The sequence below is a fragment of the Neomonachus schauinslandi genome, chromosome 8, assembly GCF_002201575.2.
Source record: "Neomonachus schauinslandi chromosome 8, ASM220157v2, whole genome shotgun sequence".
NCBI lineage: Eukaryota > Metazoa > Chordata > Mammalia > Carnivora > Phocidae > Neomonachus > Neomonachus schauinslandi.
In genome coordinates this window covers 98327355-98351614 of record NC_058410.1, presented here as the reverse complement: position 1 = coordinate 98351614, position 24260 = coordinate 98327355, and positions in this window count along the sequence as shown.

Here is a 24260-nt window from a genome sequence, read left to right as displayed (position 1 = left end):
TGGCTGCTGCGGCCCGGCCGCCTGCCGCGCGCAGGGAGCAGGCCGCGGGGGGCGCTGACGCCCGGCCTTGCCGGGACAGGAAGTGAGCCCGGGTTTCCCACTTCTCGGCGCCCGCTCCTTCCTCCGCGGGAAGGGAAGGGCCGGGGAGGCCGCGGCCCGGCGGAGGGCGGGGTGGGTCGGGTAGCCGGATACTCCCGGGCTTGCGGGGCCGAGAGCAGCGCAGGTTCGGTGGAGGGAGGGGAGCTGCCGGCGGGCCTTCTCGCTGGCCGCAGCGCCAGGCACGGATGATCAATGAACCTCCGGTCAACCGAGTGTTTATTGAGAGCTTGCAGTGACCTAGGCACGGTTCAGATTGCTGGGAATACGCAGCAAACAAACAAAAAAGACCTGCCCCGGGGGCCCCTGTATTCCAGTGAGGAGAGTGGATGGATGGGTGCAGTTTTGCTAACTTGTTGAGACTTTTGTGCTACTATCAATTAGTTATACACGTCTTACCCAGAGTCTGCCTTAAATATTAATTGATCTGAAGAAGAAAAAAAGAAGGCACTGTCTCATGTAAAGTTTCTATTTAATATTAAGTTTTAAAAGTACTCCTGGAAAGGACAAAATGTATTTTTAACAAATTAACTTATATAGGCAAATATTGGATTTATGCCTACCAGTAATGAAGGAGTCAACTAATCACTTTCTAGATGTGCGAAAATGCAAAATGAACAAAGAACTATTTAATTCCTATTCTCCTTTTCATTAGGTCCAGAGTTATTTCACTTTTAAGTAAATATGATTTCTTAAAAATGGCACGGTGTGGGAAATGTGATTGAGACTGGACTTACCTTGACTTCCTAGATAAATTTTACATCTGAAGTTTCTTCACTCATCAGTATTTAGATACAGTCTTTGGTCTTTAATTTATCTGGCTTCAGGAAATGGGAAAATATTGCCTACATTGGACTAAACATTTAACTTCAAGACTGACCTTTCTTAAAGTTGGACCCGAGTTTCATGAGGAGTAGAAAGATCAAGAACTCCAGAGCATCTTAATTTTACACCTGTGAAAAGGTGTTCCTATTTTCAAACGGCAGCCACATCTGTCAGGTTAGAATTAGAATACCAGCATTTCAGATGGTTCAACCTAATACTTTCCTTGTGTTTCCCCATGACCATTTGTAGAGGATATCATGGTGGGAATTTCTTGCATAAAGTGGGATATTGCCAACCTCGGCCTGTATTCAGGCCAAAAGTCCTAGGAGATAGTTAGGGATTATAACCTCCAGGTTTGTAAATGAGAAACCTAAAGTAAAGGGGATAGCTTAGTGCTCATACTGATGATTGCCAGCCCTGAGTCCTTTCAAATGCAATTGAACAGTTAGACAAAGCGTTCTTAGATGCATGGTTTGATATTCATTACCTTACAACCCCATGGAGGAAGCACTAGATGCCTACTTCAGCCATCCCAGCCATCTCTAAGTCCTAGTTTCAAAACCATCTTCAACCCCAGACAGACCTCTTCCCAACCCCTCATCCAGTCATGGATCCTATGAATCTCAGCACCTCAGAACAACCCCCCGCCCCCACCATTCTTTACCTGGCCCACACTAATTACCCATAGATACCCTGCCTCCAGTATCTCCCCCTTTAACACACCATTCCATTAGAAACATCTATTGAGCACCTACTAAGTGCCAAACACCGTGCTAGTTACCAGGGACAGAAAGATAAGACAATCCATGTGTGGTGGTTTTAAAATATGTCCTCAAATTCTTTGATACTCCTCCCTTCAAAAAGTGATTAATCCCTCCTCTTGAATGTGGGCTGGACTTAGTGGATCACTTCTAACAAATAGAATATGGCATAAGTGATGGTGTGTGACTCCCAAGACTAGGACGTGAAAGACATTTTGGTTTTCCCCTTTCTGTCTTAGGTCACTTGTTCTGGAGGAAGCCGGCTGCCATGTCGTGAAGTCAAGCAGCTTTATGGAGAGGTCCACATGGCCAAGAACCAAGGCCTCCTCCCAACAACCAGCACTAATCTGCCAGGCTTGCCACCTTGGAAGCAGATCCTCTAGCCCTCGTCAAGTCTTTAGATGACCGCAGTCCCAGCTGCCCGTTTGACTGGATTTGGTGACTGCCTTTTTTTTTTTTTAAAGATTTTATTTATTTATTCATGAGAGACAGAGAGAGAGGCAGAGGGAGAAGCAGGCTCCCTGGTGAGCAAAGAGCCCGATGAGGGACTCAATCCCAGTACCCTGGGATCATGACCTGAGCCAAAGGCACATGCTTAACCAACTGAGCCACTCAGACACCCCTGGTGACTGCTTTAATTTAAGATCTATTAAGAGTTAAAGGAGTCACAACTTAAGGCCGGGATGATATAAATTCCCACCATGATATCCTCTACAAATGGTCATGGGGAAACACGAGGAAAGTATTAGGTTGAACCATCTGAAATGCTGGTATTGTAATTCTTTTTTTTTTTTTTTTTTTAAAGATTTTATTTATTCATTTGAGACAGAGAGATACAGAGAGAGAGAGAGAAAGCATGAGCAGGGAGAGAGGCAGAGGGAGAGGGAGAAGTAGGTTCCTCGCCGAGCCAGGAGCCCTATGCGGGGCTCGATCCCAGGACCCTGGGATCATGACCTGAGCTGAAGGCAGACACTTAAACATCTGAGCCACCCAGGCGCCCCTGGTATTGTAATTCTAACCTGACAGATGTGGCTGCCGTTTGAAAATAGGAACACCTTTTCACAGGTGGTACCATTAAAAAAAAACTATGTGGGAGCGCCTGGGTGGCTCAGTCAGTTAAGCGTCTGCTTTCGGCTCAGGTCATGATTCCAGGGTCCTGGGATCGAACCCCGCATAGGGCTCCCTGCTCGGCGGGAAGCCTGCTTCTCCCTCTCCCACTCCCCCTGTTTGTATTCCCTCTCTCGCTGTGTCTCTCTCTGTCAAATAAATAAATAAAATCTTTAAAACAACAACAACAAACAGTTGGACTGCAGTTAGGGAGGGAAACTCAGAATTAAAGGTATCTGGTTCATCTGCAATGGGACTACTCAAGCCGTGAGGTTAAAAGTAAGCGATCCCTTGGGGCGCCTGGGTGGCTCAGTCGGTTAAGCGTCTGCCTTCGGCTCAGGTCATGATCCCAGGGTCCTGGGATCGAGCCCCACATCGGGCTCCCTGCTCTGCGGGAAGCCTGCTTCTCCCTCTCCCGCTCCCCCTGCTTGTGTTCCTTCTCTCACTGTCTCTCTCTCTGTCAAATAAATAAATAAAATCTTTAAAAAAAAAAGTAAGCGATCCCGGGAGAGTGTGCTGAGTGAGAAAAGGCCTGAGGGCAGTAGCGTCCAAGGTGGGGAACCTCGAGCTGAGAAGGGAGGAGGAGAAAAAGGAAAGTACAGGGTGCAGGAAGCCAGGACACAGTTCACAAGGCTAGGGTAAATCGGGCAGGATGCGAATAAAATGAAGCCCCCCGATGCACTCATTATGGCCTTTGAGAGCACCCTTTTTTTTTTTTTTTTTTGAGAGCCATTTTTAACTGGACCTTGGAGTGGGCTTAACCTTGGGTAGAAGATGAGAAAAGGAGGTGAGAAAGTAGTCTATTCTTTTGAGAAGTTTGGTGAGGAAAAGGGAAATGGATGGTGTCTTGGGGGATATAGAGGATCTAAGGCAGGATCTTTAAATTACATATATATTTGGAGATTGGAGTCTGTTTGGAGAAGAAACAGGAGAGAGAAGGAGGAACTGAAAATACTGTAAATATTAATCCTAGAGATCATTGAAGAAATCAAGGAGAACAGCTCCAGCCATACGGGGAAGAGGGAAAACTCCTCAGGCTGGGGCAAGGACCTAAGAATGGGTGAATATATATATAGTTACATCTGGAGGTGGAGGAAATAATTAGCTCTCCTGTTTCTATTGCACTTTACAGTAGCCCTGTGAGGGAGGCAAGATGGTTATTACCAAGCCCTGTTGTTGCTCTTCTGAGACACATGAATGACCAAGGGCCACATAATTAGTGGGTAGCTGAACCAGGACTCAGACCAGCAGGTCAGCACAGGGTTCCCTTTGCTAGACCATCCTGTAGCCTTTCAGGCTTCTTAAAGTGTGGCACTGATCAGGGCCATACCGTCTGTCTCTCCACCTGTCCCATCATGGCTGCTGATGCCACACCAACTCTTAACTAAATTGGAGTAGCCCCTCTTTCCAGAACAGACCATGTAGCTTCCAATCTTTATGTTTTTGTTCCCCTCACAAGGCCTTTGTTCGGTGTCCCTTTGCCAAAATGGTAACTGTCCTTCAAGACAAAGAGCATGTATCTCTTCCTTTGCCAAGCTGTCTTCAGGGCACTGGGCTGGAGGCACGTGCACTGTACTGTGCACATCTCTCAGGTAGCAGCAATCAGTGTATCTGTCTATGAGTTTTACCCCCCCCCCCCCCGATAGTGTCACCCTTCAGGGCAGGAATCTAGCCATTTGCTCTCATATTCCAACAGCACCAAGCATAAGAATCCCACATAGTATGTTCTCACCAAGTGTTGGTTGAATGAATGATTGAATGAGAGATGCTGTTGCCTGGGCTGGTATAAATGTAACCATTATCCCCAACAAATGGAAAATGTATTTTCTCACATACCAAGAAGTCCTAAATTAGTTCATTCCCAGAAGTAAATGATTCATCGAAAACTAGGGTCTCACTATCTTCCCATTTTGCCACTCTGTTTGCTTTTGTCTCAGATTTGTCCCTCATGGTTACAAAGTGGCTGCAATAGCTCCAGGCATTCTTTATTCATTCCTTCATACAACAAGACCCAAAACTCAGACAAGAGGGAGAGGGGCGTTTTGAAGAGTGAAGAAAACTTGCCCAGAAACCCCAGACTTCTCCTGATGCCTCACTGGCCAGAATTGCATCCCATGCCCATTCCTAAACCAGTCATTGGCAAGGTGAATGGAATTAACATAATTGGATTAACCTCACCAGGGAGACATCCTCAGAGAGCTGGCAGAATTTTCTCACCTCCTTTGAAGATCTGGTTACCCCTTACTTGAATAAAATAAGAATTCTGATTGCAAGGAAAAGGGGAGAATGGGTGTGGAGCAGGCATCCAGAAGGATCTGCATAGTGATTTTTTTTTTCCTCTATATATTTTCACATCTTTGCCTCACAGGACACACAGCATTCTTGTCCAAAGCCATCCTTACTTTCTGGTTTCTTGCAGAAAGAACATGAACCTTGCAAATGTCATACCCCTGGCAGTTACTGTTGGAATGTCTGGCTGAAGGGTCTCCAGCTTGACAAAGTGGACTGTGTGTGCTCTGGTAGCTCAGCATATTATATCAGACTCAATACCACCTTTGGCCAAAGAATGAGGCTTCACAGCTATCAGAGCTTCTTGCCCCCAGTATCACAGCAGTTTAGTGGAATCAGTGGTATACAAAGGGCAGGGCTGTAGGAGTGGTCATCCCTGGCAGCAAGCACTAAGGAGCTGCATGATCTATAAAGAATTTTAAAACAGTGATAAACCTCTAAATGCAATGTGGTATTCTGGATTAAACCCTGAAACAGAAAAAGGACATTAGTGAAAACTAATGAAATCCACATAGCCTGTAGAGTGGTTAATAGCATTGTACCAGTGTTAATTTCTGTGTTTCGTTAAATGTGCCACGCTTCTATAAGCAAGGTGAAAGATTTATGAAGATTCTCTATCCCATTTTTACAACTCTCTTACAAATCTAAAATTATTTCAAAAATTAAAAAAAAATTTTTAAATGGCAAAAGTACCTAAAAATTGGATATGCTTTTTTGTATTATCACCATGACAATCCTAAACAATGTTAGCGATAAAAGCACCTCCCCCCTCACGCAAGTCTTTTGGTTCTAAGTTCTAAGCAATCGTTGTAGCTGTTGTTGAGTCTTGATAACAAAAATATAAGTTCCAACTCAGCACATTTTTATTATTTATGTTTTGATAAGCATTGCATTCTATATGCAGGTTAATCCTAGTAACTCTCATATATACAGTCGACCCCTAATATATGGGGTCTCAGATGCACCCGTTTGTTTTGAATAAGTTCATATCCAACTACAATCATCTGAGCTTGTTTCCAGCCCAGTCATGTCTCCAGCCCAAGGGTACTTTAGAAGCTTGCATCTGAACCACAAATTGGAAACAATTCTAGCACAGTGATTTTACAGCTGAAGAAATAGTACGTGTGGCTTCAATTCTGTCATTCTGTGTGACCACTTGCAGCTTTTATGTATGTTTAAAATTTAAAACAGTGAAACAGTGCAACATGCCCTTATTATTATTTGTTTCATGTCCTGTGTCATGATTATTTCTGAATTTTGTTTTCATGTCGAGGAGCAGAGAGTTAAAAATGATCAGCTCCAGGCATTCAATATGCTAAATATAAGAGTGAGTGGAATTAAGATCCCAGGTACTAGAAACTACCATAAAAATCATATTTTCACTCCCTTTCTTTTAGAGATCAAGAAAGTTCGAAGACCCAGAAAGTTGCCGAGGTTAATAAGGATTTGGTGAATTGGGGCAAGGACAAGGGCCTCTCCCCTCCTGGCCCAGTGCCCCCAGCACTGTCTCTGCAGCCCATGCCCGCTCTCCTTTAGCAGACAGGCAATAACTTACAAAAACCGAGTCACTTGTCCAGGGTCAGCTAGTGCCTCAGTGGCAGAGCAAGACGTGGGAACCAGGACTCCTGACCGTGTGGGGCTCTAACCACTGCCCCCTATTTCCTCTTTCCAGCTCTCATTCAACTAGAGACAGATTAATTCCAGACGACCAAAGAATGTGCCACCTGACATATGGAAAGAGGGGAGCATTTTTTTTAAAAGAGTCACAACTCAAATTGACATTAGAAAAGCGTAAATTTCAGTCAGAATTCCCACAAGCAGAAAAACAGTGGAATACAACATTTGGGAAGCATGGGAATGATTCCAGACCGTGATTTCCACTGATTTCTCCAACTTGGAGGGCTATTGTTCAGTGGAAACTATATTGGGATCTTAAGCTGCCCACAAAAATGCTCATCCTTAGTTTTTTCATGTTTAAGGAGAAAGCAATAATTAGAGTGACGTTTGTGATGCAGGGGGCCATCACATTGAGGATAAGCTCAATAGCAAGAACTCCATGGAACGGTGTGCATGAACCACTGCCTTCCCTGAGCCACTCTCTCCTACACTTTCCTAGACTAGACTTTCTAGACTAGACTCGACTTTCTAGACTCCTAGAAAGGTAGGCACTATCTTGATTAATAATCAATCTAGGCACCTCCCCGTGAACCTTTGCTACCAATTCTTGAAATTCATCCCATCTCTGTTTCTCAGATCACAGCCCAGGGTTCAGAACCCATTCACTTGTGAATTGTCAGGCATGGACACTACATATAACTGTTGGGGTCTGTCTTGGCACAGCTCCCTACCACAATAATTGTTTAGGTGATCCCTGATCCCCACTGAGCTAATAATTGACCTCCTACCACATGCTTGGAAGGATGATGTTTGAGTGGATGGATGGACGGATCAGTGAGTGGATGGATGGAGGAATGGAAAGGTGGATGGTTGGATGTAGGTAGCATTTTGTTCCCTACATGAGTGGATGGATAGATAGATTTACAGGGAGGTAGATGGATAGATGGGTGAATGGAATGGAAGAGTGGACGGGTGGGTGGATTAATGGATCAAGATACAGGAATCCATACCATTCCATTTTTATATTGGTGCCCAAGGTAATTCAGTAGTAAAGGGGCCCCAAAGGGATTCTACCTCCACATAGGAAATATGTTCAAGACCAAAGCTATATTTGGATTGTGTAGAACTTAGCCTTCGGGTAGATTTTAAGGCCCTAAGAGGCAGGAATTATAGCTTTCCATCTACGTGCCTTAATAACCAGCTCATTCCCTGCTACATAGTAGGTACTGCATGAATATTTGTTGCCAAGAATGAATGAATGAATGAATGATTTGAAAAACACAAACACATCCTGATTCTTTGTTCTTATATTCCAACATTAAAATGTCATTCCTTTGTGAATCAATTATGTATCCAGAAAGTATCCAGTTAGGATGCAGCAGCATATTCCTGGATATTAAATACATTCAGCTCTTTCCATTTGTTGTCTCCTTGGCAGGAATTAGCTAGTCACACTGCTATCTCTCCTGATTCCTTGCTGATGAGGTTGGGCACGGGGCAGGTCCAGAGGTTTCTCTGACTGGGCTGAAGGATTCTTGCTGACCAGTGGGGATGGGCCCTTTACAGTAGGAAATACCAGCGCTGTGGGGAACAACCCAAAGACGCTCCTCTCTCATCTGACCCCTGGCAGCTAGCCCCTGGCCTTCTCAGCATCCCCACCTCTTGGTTGGATGGGAATTCCTTACTTTGTCCCCTGGGTTTCTGCAAGGTGGGCAGGGCACGCCAAGTGAGGAAAGAAATGAGAGAGGAGGAAGAGCGAAAGCAAGAAAGGAAGCATAAGAAGAAAGGAAACACAGGACAGTAAAGAGAGGAGAGGGGAGAATGGGCAGGGGCAGGAGAGAGCAGAATGGTCTTTGCAGCACAGTGCCTCCGGTAATACCATCATCATTGTCTTGCCTGAGCAGATGTGCAAGGATTCCATCTACTCATTATATAGCATGGAAATGGAACACGTTTGTTTCTATCAGCCTCATCGGAAATCTTGGCAGATGCTGTCCGAAAGTGCGTACTGCTTCAGAGATGTGATCTTTCAACAGCGCATACTGTACTTTTTTGATTGGGGTTGGAAAAGACAGGAAGAGGGAGCTGATTGTGTTTTTGTTTTGTTTTGTTTTTTAATTTTGAAATTACTCTCTCCAAGGAGGGTTTTCCTTAGACCACACAGAGCTCCTCTGACTAGCCAGGATGGCACAACCAGGGGTCTGGGGCTGGCCAGCAGGCTTAGGGCCACCCTAAAGCCCTGTGCCAAGGGCCCATTCCTTTGAAATAGCCCCTCTGTACAGGGTTCAGAGCTCCCCCTTCATGGCTCTCACCTCCCCTTAGTCCAGCATTATTCTGAGCTTCCACTCTCCTCCACTGCACTTCAGCCTCGACCTCCGTGTCCCTGTCTCGCCTGAAGACATCTGAAGTGGGTGGTTCAAGCAAAGAGCATTTTGTTCCAAGCTGAACGAGGCTCAGGGAGACCGGTAGTGCCAGAGACAGGAGTGGGCACCATCCGTCACTAAACTAAAGCCTCGCAGTGTGCAAGTTCCCCACGACAAACACCACCTTTCCCTGGGAAGACAGCCAAGACCTGGAGCCCTGCGTAGGAAATCCCCAGTGAGAGGCCCTTCCTGAGCGCCACAGAAAATGGTTCTTTTCATCGACTGAGTCCCCTTCCTTTCTAGCGTACAGGCCCACATCACATCCCCCTTCCTGGCCTTCTACACTCCGCTCACATGCCAAGTGCCCCGCCCTGGCGCCTCATGGCTCCTGTGTCCCTTCCCTTTCCCCTCCACGCTCACTGGGCTCCCCCAGCCCTCGCAGAGCCTCCTCCTTCCCCCAGTAGGGCTGCCGACTCTCCCTCCATCCAGCAAGCACTCTGTGCCCCCACGTGAAACTGTTCCGTGCCATGTCCTCACATCTCCAGAGGCTCCTCTCGGGTTGAACAGAAATGGTTTGTTGACTTTACCAGATTAGCAAGGGGAGCAAATTCCACAGATGCCTCTGTCCCTCAGTCTCAAAGTTCAGACCTCCAGCTTGATAGCAGGAGGAGGTGATGCGGGCAGCCTGAGAGTGCATGAAAGAATGACAGCTAACAGTCCCTCTTCATGGGGTAGCTGCTAGCCGGCAGGCAAAGGTCGACACCTCTCACGGCTTCTTAATGTAATCTTCACGACAATCCTCTCTCTATTCCTAGCCCTGCTTTACAGAGGAGGAACGAGATGGCACGTGAGGCTAGGGAGAGGCAGACCCGGCGTGTGCCTGGAGGATGGCACTCCTGCGCCCCTGGGATTCCCTCTCCCAACATGCACTGCCGGGAGCAGGAGACTTGGATTCCAGCCTCCTCCTGCCACTGCTCAGGTGGGTCACTTCGGGCCCGCCACCTTCATTTTCCAAATGTCCTTCTCCTGATCGGAAAAATTATGGGAAGGAGGTGATTTCCTGGGGCACTTCCATACAGTGACACTGATTCTTTTCCTCATTATAAAGGCACTCAGAGAGATCCCCAAGCTTCCAGGACTCAAGACCAGCCCCAGGTAAAGGGATGAAGTAGCTGTTCTTTGAATGAGTCCCCATCTGGAACAGGGTGAACATACGGTCCAGCGTGAGGCAGCCATTCAGTCCAACTCTCTTGGGCAAGAGGGCGTGATCCCTCACGCTTTGACATGAGATGGAGTCATAAACACTGTTGTAGATAGCAGGGGCCATATGATCCCAGATGTCCTGCACCCCTACCAGGGTCCTCTCGGTGACTGCCCTTTACCTGCACTCTAGCACACTCTCACCTTCCCATCTTGACCTCTAGCCTTCCCTAGAGACTCATGCGTACCTCCCCTGCCAATTTTGACTGAGCGGACAGCATGTTACGAGTTCATCCTTACCACTGGCGGAAGATTTGCAGCGCCATATTCCGTCAATTGGAAGATGCACCCTTTTAATCTCATTTTAACATCTTACTCATTTAACATTGATCCTAAAACCGATGGCACATCATCGTTTACTTGGCAGCACTTTTTCTTTCACGGTGGCTCACAAAATCGTGGTGTATCTTACAACTGAAGGCCTCTTCGTTTTGATGAAGTGTGGTAAGTAGCATTTTCCAGGTCTGAGCTCTAGAAGCTCAGCCAGAGGGTGACCTGGGTGCCGGTTCTCTGAGGCTTTTCCCTCCCAATCAGGACTGGGTCCAGTATAACGGAGGTGATCTCCCAAGGACTTACAGGGCCCTCTAGTTGTAGCCATGGGTGATATGTAAAATGTTTAATGACCAGACCAATCTGACAGAAGACAGCTGAAAACATCTGGCACGTCTGTCCAGGCGCTTACCCACTCCCCACCCTGGAAATAGTAGTCCTTGCTGTTGGCTCCAAGCCTGCCGCCATCTTCCCTCCTGCCTAATTTTATGGACACTTGCCAGCACTCTCGGGGAACTTGGCCTATCACCCAACCCCAGGGGACAATCCCTAAGTGGATGAAGTCAGGCCTGGTTATCCCAGTCTCCTTTGCTTTTATTGTTTTTAGGAGTGGGCATGTGTATTAATTTACTATTACTGCTATAACAAATGACTAGAACTTGAGCTTAAAACCACATAAAGGTATTATCTTGTGTTTGTGTAGGTCAGAAGTCGGGTACAAGTCTCACTGGGCTAAAAATCAAGGTGTCTGCATGGCTGAGTTCCTTCCTGGAGGCTCTAGAGGAGAACTGGTTTCCTTGTTCTTTCTCAGGGATTGGCAGAATTTAGTTTCCTACTCTATGATTGAGGTCCCTGGCTGTCAGTTAGGGACCTCTATTAGCGTCGAGACACCCCTTTCCAGTTCTTACACGTAGCCCCTTCCACATCGGGACCAGTGACAAATTCTCCTCACACTGCCATCTCTGTCCCCCAGCTGGGCTTGTGGGATTAGACTGGGCACCCCAGATAATCCAGGAGAGCCTCCCCATCTCAAGTCCCTGTGGCCATGTAAGGTCTTAATCACATCTGCAAAGTCCCTGTGACCATGTAAGGTCACATATTCACAGGTTCCAGGGGACAAGAGAGCGAGCATCTTTGGAGGCCATGGTTCTGTCGGCCAAAGTATGTGACCCACTCTGGCTGAAGAGCTATAAATGGGTATCTGCTGGGCACTGGGGGATATTGCTCCTTGATAAATAGACGGACTTTGAGGAGTCCTGCCCTGCTCCTACCTACTTTGAGATGCTATGAGCTGTGGCACCTAGCTTACCAGCATTAGGCATCAACACCAAGAATAAAAGCTAACACACTGAGAAAAGCAGTGAGAATATCAGAGTGAAAAGAAAAAGCTTGCCTTTTGATGACAGCATGGAGCCGCTGAAACAGCCTAGATCTCCTGCCTTCTCCTGTTGACACCTCTTTAAGGGCTGGGCAAGGCTCCCATATTTCTGGTTATGGCTGGGGATTAGTCTTGGAAGAATAGATCTCCCATAGTCCACAACGCTGCCTGCCAGCTTGTACCTCCTGGCTGAGATGATGGGCTGAATTATGCCTGAACTTGAGGAGCCCTCTAAACTTGATGGCTTGGATCGCTGGCTGCCCTCGTGGCGGGTCTATCTTCCAGCCCTGTACCATCCAGGCTTAGCTTTTCCCTCCCTGTTAATCTGCATGTCCAGGGTCACACCATACCTACATTCTGCCCATCTTGGTGTTTCTGGTGTATCTTAATAGCCAGATACACGAGGCTGCTGGCCAGTCCCTGACAAGCCCTTTCACTTTTATGCTTCTGTGTCATTCTTCCTGCTGTTCCGTCAATCAGAAATGCCCTTTCTATATCCTTATATCTTTACCATTATATCCTTGCAACAATCTTGGGAGGAGGTGCTGTTACTCCCATCTGGCAAATGATTCAAAACACCAGGTAACTTATTTAAGGGGACCTGGCCAGTAAATGGCAGAACTGGGGTGTCCCTGTAGGTCTCACCGACTTGAAAGCCCAAGTCCGTTTAGCATTTTAGAGGAGACACTGTCCAACTGAAGTCTTGAAGGATTTGTCTCCCTCACTACATTCTAAGCATCTTGAGCACAGAGGGTGAGTCATTCTTTAGTGGCCCCCAGCATCAGTGGTGTGCTAGTCAAGGTTCACTGGCTCTGGGAGAGGGTTGGCGTAGGGGGGGAAAGAGGGGGGAAGCCCTGATTTGTACTATTTCCCACGGGGTAAATTAATTTTTTTAAAGATCTTATTTATTTATTTTAGAGATAGAGCAACAGAGATATCAAGAGAGAGAGTGAGAAGCAGGCTCCCAGCCAAGCAGCCGCAGGGAGCCTGACACGGGGCTCGATCCCAGGACTCTGAGATCACGACCTGAGCCGAAGGCAGACGCTCAACCGACTGAGCCACCCAGGCGCCCCTCCCATGGGATAAATTCTCCCATCACGGCTGATTTCAAGCTCCCAATGTGACATTACTGAACAAGGAGTTAGGAGAGATGTGTAGAAACACACCATCATATGATATTTCCACCATACAGATACAGTAGATGTGAATAACCTCAAAAGGACAAAAAATAGTAAAAAGTAGTAAAATAAGTAGGGACTTTTGATTAGTTATTACCTTTGTTTTAAATCTAATTTATTCTAATTTTATGTAACTTAACCTTTAATAATTATTGTGTTTCATGATCAGCTTGCAAATTTCCTGAAAGCTTAATAAATCGGTTTGCAACTGGTTTGAGCTGGTTCCGGCACACCACTGCTAGGGTTGAGTACAAGGATTTGCTTTTTTTTTTTTTTTAAGATTCATTTATTCATTTAAGAGAGAGAGAATGCGGGGGCGCCTGGGTGGTTCAGTCGTTAAGCGTCTGCCTTCGGCTCAGGTCGTGATCCCAGGGTCCTGGGATCGAGCCCCACATTGGGCTCCCTGCTCAGCCGGGAGCCTGCTTCTCCCTCTCCCACTCCCCCTGCTTGTTTTCCCTCTCTCGCTGTGTCTCTCTCTGTCAAATAAATAAAATCTTTAAAAAAAAAAAAAAGAGAGAGAGAGAATGAGGAGCGGGACAGAGGGAGAGGGAGAGAGAGAGGGAGAGAATCTTCAGCAGACTCCCTGCTGAGCACGGAGCCTGACACGGGGCTCAATCTCATGACCTGAGACCATGACCTGAGCGGAAATCGAAAGTCAGACATGCAACAGACTGAGCCACCCAGGTGCCCCAGATTTGCCTTTAATAGGCACTGGAGGGCGCCTGGGTGGCTCAGTTGGTTAAGCGACTGCCTTTGGCTCAGGTCATGATCCTGGAGTGCCGGAATTGAGTTCCGCATCGGGCTCCCTGCTCGGCGGGGAGTCTGCTTCTCTCTCTGACCCTCCCGACCCTCCCCCCTCTCATGTGCTCTCTCTCTCAGTCTCTCTCTCTCAAATAAATAAAATCTTTAAAAAAAAATAGGCACTGGAATGGTGGTGAGGATGCTAATAAAAAGAACATGAATATGATCTCACTGATACAAGGAATTCTTAATCTCAGGAAACAAACTGAGGGTTGCTGGAGTGGTAGGGGGTGGGAGGGATGGGGTGGCTGGGTGATAGACATTGGGGAGGGTATGTGCTATGGTGAGCGCTGTGAATTGTGTAAGACTGATGAATCACAGACCTGTACCTCTGAAACAAATAATACATTATATGTTAAAAAAAAAAAAAGAAGATAACAGGAAGGGAAAAATGAAGGGGAGAAATCGGAGGGGGAGACGAACCATGAGAGACTATGGACTCTGAGAAACAAACTGAGGGTTCTAGAGGGGAGGAGGGTGGGGGGATGGGTTAGCCCGGTGATGGGTATTAAGGAAGGCACGTATTGAATGGAGCACTGGGTGTTATATGCAAACAATGAATCGTGGAACACTACATCAAAAACTAATGATGTAATGTATGGTGATTAACATAACATAATAAAACAAAAACAAAAAAAAATGCACATAAAAAAAAGAACATGAGTATCCATTAATGAGTTTTGAAGAGAGTCTGATAACTCAGTCTTCAATATCCTTTCCTGTGTTTGAGAATTTCTTAGTTCCATTGCTCAGACTTTACCGAAAGCCCAGCAAATAAAAACTAGCTGACAGGAGGGACCAAAGAATAGCCAAGGCTCCCACTAAGGGCTGTGAATCCTGAACTCTGCCCAGTGTCTGGGTGGGCCCCTATGACTGCTTCCAGTTCCAAAGGGTCCATGTGGACTGGGCTTGAGGAAGCCTCTGGAGCTCTGTCTTCTCTCTTCACCTCCCCCTGACCACGCCCACAACCAGAGACCTGGGGGGGCCCCGCGGGGCGGGGAACACCAAATCAAATTAGCACTCAGTTACATTCAAGACAGGACAGCCTCCCAGGAAGTAGGGAGCCTAGAAAGAAAAACTACATTGCGGCCTCCCAAGAAGTCCTGCCTCTCACTGTCTTAAACTTTTGTCATGGGTGCTGTGCTGATGTCACGGGAAACTGGAGGGAGCGGGACAGCTGGTGAATCAGCACTCAGCACTCTCCTCCTCCTGGCGCAGGGATTGCTCCATATATGGACTCGGGCTCAACAAGGCAGTCCCACTGATTTGCATTGGAGCTCCCTTAAAACTGCATTTTGGGATTAGGTCATTGTTAGCAGGAAAAGGGAGACCCCAGAAATGTTGGTCAGCATAAAGAAATTGGGCCAATTGTGGTCTGGCAAGGGAAAGCTGAGAAGAGGGGGGAGCCCCATCCAGTCACACAGCTCTGGGGAAATGAAGGCCAGAGCCTGAGAAAGCAGTGGGAATGACTCCAAGCGGTGGTTGCAAGGGGAGGGATTGGGCAGCGGATCAGCCCATTCCTGCAGACCGCACTCTGCCCCTGGCTGGCCTGGGGCTGCTGGAGCTTTATCCTGAGGCTGATTCCCACAAGGGGAAGAGCTCCAAAATTTCAGATATGAGAGACAGTTCCCCTGCCTGCGAGTGAAGGTGGCTATGAGGCTGCTGAACGTCCAGGAGCCCCACTGGTCCGGTGAGGGACAGACCAGGCTCTGAGTTATCCTGAAGTCGAGATGGGTTCACCCAGGTAGAACACAGCTTGTTAACCTCCAGCCCCCATTCCATCCATCCAGACCAGGGCAGCCCAGTGTGACGCAGCCAGGCTGTGGGAACGCAGGGAAACAGGAGAGGAAAAGGAGGTTGGGTAGTGATCTGGGAAAGTGGCTTTTAATAGATGGCCAATAAATTGGATCCAACTGGTAAAGGTTAACTAACTTTTGTCGTTGTTTCCGCAATGTGTTTGCTTTAACTTTTTTTTTTAAGGACCAGCTTAAATTATTTCATGATGCTTCTCTCTCCATATACCCCCCTGATTTTGTTCAAAAGACCAGAACCGTGGAATCATTGTGAGAAGGAACTACTCCATATGCAAAACACAGACAAATCTCACGAACGTAATGTGGAGTGAAAGAAGGCAGACACAAAAGAGTACTGTGAAATCCCATTTATATCAAGCTCGGAAACAGGCAACACCAATCTGCGATGTTAGGAATCGGGATAGTGGTTCCTTTGTTGTCATTAGCAACTGGGAGGGGCAAGAAGCCTTCAGGGGTGACGGCGGCGTACTAATTCTTTGTCTGGGTGCCGCTTACATGGCTGTAGACACACTGAGCTGTCCGCTGATGGACGCATTTCTGTATGCATGTTATATTTCAATCAAGTTTCCTTAAAAAAGAACCGGAATGTAATCTCTGAAAGAAGTGGTGACAGGTAGAATAAATTCCTGTGTGCCAACCAAAAGGAAGCCTCTGAGGGTTGGTTGACAGAATGGAACCCCCACCCCCAGGGCAAAGAGTCAGAAGACTTGATTTCCAAGTTATTCGGAAATAACTTGGAAATAAGCACTCTGTTATTCGCTGCTGGAAGGCTCTAGGAAACTTAGCTCCCCTGCTCTTCACTTTCTCTGCTGCAGAACAAAATGGGTTGGAATGGATTGCATGGTCTCAGAGAGAAGATTCCTCTTTCTTACCTGTTCCAGTGGAGATGGAATAGGATTTCATGTTCATTTTGCCTCTCACGTGATCTTCTTATAGAGGAATGATCTTCAAGCTTGGTGAGCTCACAGATCGATTTTTACACTGTCAAAACGTGCACACACACGTGCACGCACACACCCACACGTGCACACCTAGGGGTATGTGGCCCCCCTCAGTACCCTTTTGCCCATCACCAGCCTCAACTTTCCCATGCATCTCCTTCTTCATCTTCATCTCCATGTTCCTTGATCTGTACTCCTTTCCTAGGGCCACCATACAATGTACCACCAATGGGATGGCTTGGAACAACAGAAAATTTGTGTCTCACAATGATGGAGGTAGAAGTCCAAAATCAAGATGTTGGCAGAGCTGTGTTACCTCCGAAGGCACTGAAGGAACTTTTCCGTGTCTCTCTCCGAGCTTCTGATAGCCTCCAGCGTTCCTTGGCTTGGAGATGATCACTCTAATCCTCTGTGTTCATATGGCGTTCTCCTGTGACTTCCCCAACACGATCTTCCCTCTGTGCTTGTCTGTGTCCGTGTGACACCAGTCCTATTGGGTTAGGGCCCACCTGAGTGACCTCATTTTAACTCAATGACCCTATTTCCAAATAAGGTCACTTTCTGAGGTACTAGGGGCTAGGACTTCAACATATATTTTGGGCGGGGTGGGGACACTATTCAACTCATAACAGCCAGTGATTAAAAGGCTTCAGGAAAACCTCAAGTAGCCCCCCCAACTCCATGTCCTGCCAGGAAAGGTTAAGGATCCCAGGTGAAGACCAAATACCAAGAAACTTGGATAAATAGTGAGACCATTCTATGTTTGTACAGAGCTTCCCACTCCCAAAGCACTTGCATAATTATTAAACCATTTGATTTTTCTTATTTCTAATCTTTTTTTTTAAGATTTTACTTATTTATTTGTCAGAGAGAGAGAGAGAGCACAAGCAGGGGGAGCAGCAGGTAGAGGGAGGAGCAGACTCCCCGCTGAGCAGGGAGCCCGACACAGGGCTCGATCCCAGGATCCTGGGATCATGACCTGAGCCAAAGGCAGACACTTTACCGACTGAGCCACTGAGGCGCCCCATAAACCATGTGATTTCTCACACTAAGAAAGGCAGAGATGCAGGCTTTGGGGCCAGACTGCTTGGGTTGGAACCTCAGCTCCATCTGTTTTAGCTGCTTAACCCTGGGCTCACAGCCTCTATACTTCAGTTTTCTATCTGTCAAAAAGGGATGTGGTAAGAATCAAGTGAATTAGCATAAGCACTTACAACACCGCCTGGTACGCAGTTAGCATTGATAAATGTTATCAACAAGAACAAAGAGCCAGATAGTATCACCTGCATCTTACAGATGAAGAACCTGGGGCACACAGGGCTAATTCAAAGCAGATCAGAACTGAAACTCTCGGGCCTTCTGGGATACAGCACTGACTCGTTAGGTTATCTGGCATGACGGACTGTCCATTTTTAGGTAACAATAACAATGACAGCTACCTTTTACTGAGCACTTACTAAGCGCCAGGCACTGTGCTAAGCACTTTATATTCAGCATCTCATTTAATCCTCATAATGACCTATGAGGCAGGTATTGTCCCCATTTTAGAAAGGTGCAAGTTGAGGCCTAAAATTTCAGGAAGTCAAGTTGGGTCACCTAGCTAGTGATGAAGAGCTAGGATTTGGATGCCAGTCTCTGCAATACCAGGGCCTGAGTTTTTGATCACTTGTGCTCCATACCTCCGGAAAGAAAACCAGCGTGCTTGCTGGCTTTATACGCAAGCAGGGGTTGCCAGGATGAACAGGGTGATGTGGGTAAGTTCCCCAAGGGTCAAGAAGAAGCCTCTCTTAACCATTCTTCCCCCTACCCCCTGCTGCTTCAGGGACTGCACCCCAATAAGTGTCCCAGATCCTCCCAAGGAAGAGTTTTCAGATCAGTCCCCAGGAAGCCGGGCCTCGGAGTGGAGAGGCAGCAGAGGAGAGCTGGACGGCCAAGCCAGAGGGATTGTCAGATGCTGCCAAAAAGACAGAGGAGCCCCCAGGGCCAGAACCAGAGGGAGCCGTGGTGCCCAGCCCCAAAGGCTTTACGACTCTCTCAAGTCTGTGAAGAGAGAGGGGAACAACTTGACCGAGAACCCCAGGTGCTTCCAGTCCGAGAAGGGGGAGTACCGCTCCTCCCAGCTGGTTCAGATGGCTGCCCGGGGACACCTGCCTGGTTTAGGGAGGCCTAATGAAGGCAGCCCTTCAGAGGGCTCTGCCCGGGCGGGTCCCTCATCCATCCCGAGGCCCACACATGGCTGTGGCTGGCAGCCCAGACAGACACGACTGTTTTGGCATCTGTCATCTCTTTTTCTCCCTCTATGGGCGGCACCACTGTACTCAGAGTCCTTGATCCCAGCTAGCCTGATAGCGTCCTCAGGATCCAAGCGCTCGGCCTGTGCCTCCTGGGGCCCCCTGGTGGACTAGCAAAGGTTCAATGTATCATTTGAGTCCTCAAATAAGGTGCAAGTTGAGGCCTAAAATAAGGCAGGTGTGGTTGCGAAGAAGGGGGAGGAGGACGAGGAGGAGGGAAAAAAAATCATTGTGCATTTTTCCCCCAACCGAATTTAAAGGGCTCTGTTGTGAATTTCTCTCTTGTCCCCGACTGAGGTGAATGATTTGCTATGACTGCAGGAGCCACAAACACAACAGCTGTGACCCCGGAATGGACTTTGGTGGGCGGGGGGGCGGGGGGGGGTAGGCAAAGTAGAGGGCTGGCCTCTTCCCTTGACCTTCCATTTGGAGCACCCCCCAACTCTCAGGGCCTTTAGAAAGTAACACATTTAGAGTTTTCCCAAAAGAACGTGAGCTGTGGCCTGAGGAAAAGGTGTTTACTCCCATGGAGGTGGGATTTTTATTGCTGGTTTCAACATCAAGGAGGTGTGAACGTTGTGGACAAATCCTGACAATCAATACCACCTGAGGGAAGGCCAGAAAGGGGGCCCACAGGCCAGGGCTTCTCAGACTTGAGGTGCACGGCTCGGAAGCCCCTGGGGATCTCAGGAAAATGCAGATTCTCAAGCAGGAGGACTGGCGTGGGGCACCGAGAGTCTGTGTTCCCAGCATGCCCCTGCTGCTTGCCCTGAGACCACTCCGGACTAAGAAATAACTCCACTCCTTTTCTTGGCAGTCCCCTGCATACACACCTCCCCTCACCAAAAACAAAATAAAACAGAACAGGGAAACTGCATTGCCTGGAAGTATCTTACATAATCCCAGGTAATTGGGAAGGGACTGCCATACCGTATTTAGAATTTTAATATGCTCCCTCTCTGGCCAAGAATGGGCTTATTCTGGATCAGGTCAGAGGGTTGGGCAAAGGATGAAGAAAATTCCATGGAAGCTTGGGCACTCTTATAGAACAAGCAGAAACAACGGTATCACAACCACTGTTTTTGTTCTGAAATATATTCTAAGTGTGGCTTTGACTGATATGCATAAAAATACTAGAAAACATAATTAAAGGCAAATTTTAGCTGTTCTTTGTGTTTTTCTGTATTGCCCAAATTTTCTACAAACCAACCAAATTGCTTTTTTTTTTTTTTGAAGGCTAAACTTGAAACATCCTGTGCCGTCAAAGTTTCTAGGCCTTTTCCCCAGTGCTAGGAACCAGAATGGAATCTGATATTGTACATACAGGTGCATTCTGCAGATAACTAAACCTTTGCGGTGGGGGAGGACAAGAATCTTCTGGTGCTTAGACCAAGCAGGCAGGGCAAGGCATCAGTGAACCCTGATTTAGCATGGGAAGGAGCAGAGAGAAGGCTTATGAGGAGAACCCAGTCTCTGCCTCCTGAGGTCATGCTGACCGCTTGCTGGCCCAAGGACTGATTTATTTTAGTTTCCGTGGCTTTGAGCAAGGCCAATTTGCACAAATGATGGTCTGGCATCTTGATCCGTGTTTACAAATCAATGCACAGACTACCTAAATCAATGAACTGTGATCTTGTGCATTTTGTAGATGAGAAAAAAACCAAGTTGGGCGGGGGAAGGTTGCAGAGGGTGGAAGTAATCACGGAAATGGAAACTTCATAACTCTGTTTCCCATCGCATGGCATTTCCTTTCAATCAGGGATTCCCAATCTTCAGAACTGCTAGGGCAGCATGACTCTGGATAAACACAGTCCTCCCTTATCAGCACCAGGCTTTGTATACAGTGGGTGCTCGGTTTTTGAATACACTAATGTTTCTCTCATAATGGTCTGAGCAAAGAGCACAGAGCAATTTTAGGAAATGGCTATCTTTTCCCACTGGTAGCAATAAGCTTTGCAAAGAGGTTTGCACAGGTAATCACCCAAAAGCTATCTGTTAAATGGAATAAAAGATTATGGAAGCAACAAGATTTAAGAGGACTGAAATAACAGAACAGATTTCTAAGAAACGGGAAAGGGGACGACTCTAAATGTAGCAATATTCTTTTCTATTTAAACATGTAAGATGGCTTTATGGTTTCAAGCATGTGATATCTAATGTTTGAGAAGATAAAATTCCAGGAGGGCCCATTCCTTGATCTCTCTACCCACTGTTCAGGAGTGAAGACTGGCCTTCTGTTGGCATCTTGGCTGATCTTTCAGCTGCTTTGTGCCAGTCCCACTCAGTTTTGAATATTCTTTATCCTTCATGCTTGGGCTGCAAAGGTAAATATAAGCAACATTTTGCTTTTTGTCTCCAGTCTTTACTCCTCTAGGTCCTTTATTCCCTTGGCCATGACCTTTCCCATCAGATGTTCAGTATTTCCATGGTTTCTCTAGAAAAAAGGGAAAATTCCTTTATAGAGAGGTACAAACAACTGGTAACAATTTAGAGTAGCACAGATAGGTTCTATCCCAGGCCAAACCAAGAACAGACAAAATTTGTTCCTTAAGGATCTCCTTGAATATTTTTGATCCTCTGTTTTCAGTGTCAAGATGTCCCTGGCTTCAACAGCATCTTCCTGAGACTCTATCAGCTCAGGAAAGGCTCCCTATCTGCAACCTTGCCCTGACTCCTATATTTCTCCCCTCCTCACCATCCAACCAAAACGTACCCAACCTGTCCCAGCGTTCCCTGTCTTCATCATAAATTGACCAAATGTACCAACAGGTCCCCTTAATAGTAAGAACAGGGGACAAGTGCATTGGTGAGATGGTAGACCAACCCTGCCTTTTGGCCCAGGGGCCCAATAAAGGTCGATGACAGATGAGTTAAGCTGTGGCCTAGGTGGTCTGGTCTTGATTCCAAAGCACCTTCTGCCAGCCCTATGGGCATTGGTGACTCACCCGAAGTCTTGGAGGACCAAATTGCTCCCTAAGTAAAGCAGATAAGATGAAAACACAAAGTGGTATTTGCTGGGGTAGATCGTTGCCCTTTCAGTGTGTTTGCATTGTCTACTTCTGATCCAAGGTCTCTGGCTGAGCAAATTGCTACGTGACCAATTAAATTTCCGCTGCAGTGGGTTCGGCACATGCCCAAAGCTTCTGTCGTAACAAAGTGCACTCCCTGACTGCCTTGCTAATGGGAAGTGGGCTTTGCAGCATACATACCATGTGGGAAGAACCAGAAGACCAGATGTGGGGCTCGGCACCCCTTTTCCTGGGCAAGAACCAACCCTGAATCCACAAGTTTGCTCTATCTTACCACTACTCTACACTGACCTCCAGAATTTTTTATGAAAAGCAGCTGGGAAGACTGTTGGACACCCTGATTTCTGCGGTGTGCTAACACCAGCCGCTAATGCACACAGTGCTTCATTCATTTGCTGTTGAGGGAACAGGAGCTGGAGTTCTCAGACCCAGGTCACAAAAATATGACCTTGAGAAGGGAACTCTCTGTCAGCAGGAGACAAGTCTGCCATCTTTGTCATACCAGGCTGCAGTGGTGAGTCGGTTGGAACTGCGAGGCCCCCAGTGGAGACCGTAGGTTTGGGGCTTGGTCAGGAGGGCCACACAACCCCTAGAACTTTCTGGGGGATCTTCCTAAAAAACAGTCACCAAGATCTGACTCATTCGTAGTTCACTGAAGGCTACTGACAGGAATGGGTCGCTCACTCTAACTGAGGATGTCAGACCGGGGCAACTGGGGAAATCTGTTCCTGGGATGTGTGTCTGTTTGGGGTGGGGGTGTACCATTGCCTTTCTGATCCAAGAGTAAATGTGATGAACTAAAAAAGACTCTTGGGAGGGTAAAGTACAGGCAAACATAAATGTGACCAGTTTACCTCTTAAATATTTATCAGCCTACACTTACTTATCTTGAGAGGCCATAGAACACAGTGGTGAAACCCACAATCTTTGGCACCAAACAGATCTGGGGTTTGAACTCCAGCTGTACTCATTGTGTGGTCTTGCGCAAGTTACTTAACTTTTCTAGGTCTCACTTCCCTTATCAGTAGCATGAGAGATGATCATAATAAAACAGTACCTTCCAAATAGAGTTACCATGAAGATTGAATGAGCTAATGCAATCAAAGTGGTAGAACAGAGCATTCTTTACTAAGTGCTCAATATGTGTCAGCTCTAATCTGGGGAACAGGAAAGCTCATCATTTTTTGGTAAAAGTCAGGTTGATTAAGGTGTAATTTATGTGCAATAAAATCTACCACCTTTGGTGTACATTTCTACAAGTTTTAACAAACATATGCAATCAAGTAACCACTACCGCAATCGAGATACATCACCCCAAAAAGTTCCTTTGTGCCCCTTTTTCATCAACCCCTCTCCCCAGCCCTAACCCTAGGCAATACTGACCTGTTTGCTGTCCCTATAGTTTTGCCTTTTCCTGAATGCCATATAAATAGAATCATACAATGAGTGGCAGAAAGCTCATCATTTTTAAAGGCTGACACATATGCGGCATCTAATGAATTTCTAAGTATATTTAAAGAATCAAGTTACAATTATCATTCCAAATCAGATGATATATTTCCTGTTGACTTACAGAAGAGGTATAATATTTCAAAATGCCTCCTGAATTAGTTCCTTTATGGGTAAGTGGATCTTTCTCATATGCTATCTAATCAGTCAAACTTGAGGCTGGAGTTGGCAAGGAGGAGGATATGCCATAAGGAGATCTCATGTATTCCGAAAAGTGAAATAAAAGTTCTTCTTACCTGAGTGAATAGTGGGAGGAGGCTCTAGAGTCACTTGAGGCAGGAAGTCAATTAGATGGTTACCCATCTCTCTATTTTAGGGGAAGTCTGGAGAGTTGCAGGGAGTAATGCCAAGGGCAGGGGCATTTTATTTGTTTTGTTTTGTTTAATTTATGGCTTGGACTCTGGGATGAGCTTGCCTTGAAGCCTGTCCTGCGGCAAGCATGGGAGATAGCCACTCCTAAGTAAACTTGGTGGCACAGTGACTGTCTCAGTTCCCATATGGTATGGCGGGGCTCCTGAAGTTCCTTCACAGAGTGAGAGGGAAGAAAGTGGCTGAGTTGAGAATGGCCCACTGTGACAAGGGGAAATGACCCTACAGCAGAGAGCATGGGCTAATCACCTAGACCAGGAGCTAGATAGAAGACAGCTTCGAGGGGTTTAACACTAACAAGAGCCTGGACAACCAAGGTAGCCAGGAATCACCCCCAAACCCTGGCCAAGAGGCCAGTGGGT